Consider the following 2,906-nt stretch of genomic DNA (forward strand, 5'->3'; position numbering starts at 1 on the left):
ACTCGTAGATTCCCCCAGGAGCAGAGATTCATCGTTTGGTGGAGAACTTGCACATGCTTTCCTGACAGGAAGAAAGGACGGAGGAATAAGCAGGCTTGGATGGATTAGTGAGTGGGCTAGAGTAGCCAAAGAAGTGAGTCTCCTGGTGCATGATTAACATAGACCCATCACATCATTAGCTCTGAATATGCCCAGCAAAAACCCTTTGCCTCACTTCTACAATGCCTAGAAGTGTGCACTCATTAGTGGACTGGACACCCGCCTACTTATCTGCCTCTGGAGCATCCGGGCATTCTTCCACCCAGAACAAGTGGGGGGTGAGTTAGGAGGAGGAGGGGGGGAGCCTTGGAAGTCACAAGTGAGTCATGATGGTAGGAAAAGGATGTCTTACTGAGCCAACGCAGAAGGAGCTTCCTAGAAACATCGTGACAGGCCCCATAAAGCCCACGGTTTGCTTCTAATTACAGCATGCCCACATTTGAGCATTTTCACAGTCTTCCCATGGCAACAACGGGGTTTCTGAGCAAGAGGACTTTGACTCAAATGTGCTCTCTGCTTCTAATAGTGGGATCTGGTTGGACTTTCAGAAGTTATTTTTGCAATTTTACAAAGGAATTATTATTGGCTTGCCTATGCCTATTAACACATCCATAAACTGGAGTTCAGCACATTGTACTATACAAAAAGGGCAAACTGAGCTACATAAAATTTAAAAAGATATTTTTAAAGGGCAAGATGAACAACACGAAATCAGAAAAAATAGAGTCTTCAAATAAGTGGAATCTGTTTCTCTCCTCAACTTGAGGCAAATGGCAAATTAACAACGACAAAACTAATTTAAAAAGCAACTTTAAAAGGATGCTATAAATGACTCGGTTATAGTATTATTGTCCATACTTCTTGATTCTGTTAGACAATGACCACTCTTCCTTGGGACAGTCATCAAGTACGACATGGGCTTTTGAAAAAAATCAAGCTATGTTCCAGGGTCAATTTAATATCACAGTATTTTCTTCTCTTCAAAAACCTTTGAAAATTGCTAATTCTGGAAAACTTGTTAAGGCCAGCTTTTAATTACATCCCAGCTCTTGATCATTTTAGGTAAAGAAAAATTTTATTTTTATCCACCCATTCTTTTCCACTGTTCATTATTTAGATACCAGAGAGGCTAGTCAGGACCTGGGAGGCTGAGGGTAAAACTTTTTCGTTCTCCAGTAAAACAGATTCCAGGCTTGATTAAGTAGATCTAGGGGAGATCGTCAGGGAAGAGGGATTTCCCAGGCTACCCTGGAGATGGAGCTGAGAAACAGCGCTTGCACCTGCTTGGAAGCAGCGTGGGGCTGACTGGGAATTTTTTTAACATTTGTAAAAGCTGGCATATGTGGCATTTAGAAAAGGAAGAGAAGTACTGCCTATCCATTTTTGCAAGATTATCAGATGAGGCTTCACTCTGTAAATCTCAGCAGTTACGAAAGTTGGCGTGGTTTTTAAACCCCACCACAGGAAGTAGGGATGATCAGAAAACATGTTGGCAGTGTTTTGAAATTTTCCAGAAGTATGAGAGATTCTCTTTTGTATAAAAAATAATGACCTCAGGTTTAGTAACTTCTTAGGAAACAATGAAGACAGAAGATAAGCACTTTCCTCAATACCTCTTACTGTCTTCAGCTAAATGCATGAAATTTTATAGGATGAATTCAGGAAGTTATTATAGCTATTTTTATGATAAATTAAGTAATAATATGTGCATATTTTCTTCTCAATTTTTAGCATATTTGCTTTTTTTTTTTTTCAAGTTTCAGATATTTATTCGTGTAAACCCCAACACAATACATCAACATGACTTCGTGCATTCAGAGGGGAACTATTTCCTGGATAAGTGGAAAATTGCGCGGATGGCCTCTGGAGAACCTTCATTCTAAGCAGCTTTGTAGTGAAACATTTCATTTAGAAGTCTGGACCTTCTTTCTTCAGTTTGCTATAATTTACATTCACTGAGTAGAACTTGTATTGATCATTGGGACCCAGTTTGTTCCACCGTTCTGGGTTATTCTTCCTATCACAATTGACATCTGGATTGAACAACGCCAGGGGCAAGACATATAGTGCTGCTCCAGTACCTCCCGCTCCAATAAATATGAAGAGGGGGATCAAGCTCGGATGCTTCTTGGCCTGACTGAAGATCTGGCGTAACATGACTGCAGCAGAGGCCTCGGCTCCGGGAGAAGAAAAGATCAAAACTGCAAGGCCCTGCACTAAGTAGTCCCTGCACCTAGCATGAACGGACGTCCAAAGTCACCCGTATTTGCTTACTTTTATAATAGAATATCTTTTACCAAAATTGGCACAAAATATCAAATAAAGAGAACAGTAATGCTTTGAGGAAGGATCTAAATATGTTGTGGATGTTGTAATTTTGATTAATCAATGGTTTAGGGGACAGCAAAATATAACAGTAGTTAATTTTTATTTAATTTATATGTCATACTATGTGCCAGGCACTGTTTTAAGTGCTTAAAAAAATTTCCAGTTGTAGTTAATTCTCCCAACTACCTCCATCCCCATTTTACAGATGGTAAAATTGAGGCACAGAGCGGTTCTGTAACTCTCCTTAGGTCACCAGATAGTAAGTGGAGGAGCTGGAATACGAATCTAGCAGCCTGTCTCTTGAGTGTCTTGAGTTCGCAGTTGCTATGTGATATTGCCTCTTTGAAAATTGACCAAGGGCCCTTATAGAAAATAGAGCAACTTAGAATGTGTTCAAAAGCCTCAAACTCTTGAAAGTAAGCCCCTAACTCAGCCAAGCACTTTCTATAAAACAGTCAGTCTGAGGAATATTCTCCTTGAGTCGGTATGAGGAGCTCTTTGGTGTGACTGTAGAGTACTTGTCCGTGACACATCACTTG

The 2,906-nt window shown here is 40.3% G+C and overlaps 1 pseudogene; it reads right to left on the reverse strand.

Annotated features, from left to right (window-relative positions):
* Positions 1–1,806: 1,806 nt before the first annotated feature.
* On the reverse strand, positions 1,807–2,295 carry LOC132668392 (cytochrome c oxidase subunit FA4 pseudogene; annotated as a pseudogene).
* Between the last annotated feature and the right edge of the window lie 611 nt (positions 2,296–2,906).

This window comes from Panthera onca, chromosome B3, assembly GCF_046562875.1.
Source record: "Panthera onca isolate mPanOnc1 chromosome B3, mPanOnc1 haplotype 2, whole genome shotgun sequence".
Classification (NCBI taxonomy): Eukaryota; Metazoa; Chordata; class Mammalia; order Carnivora; family Felidae; genus Panthera; species Panthera onca.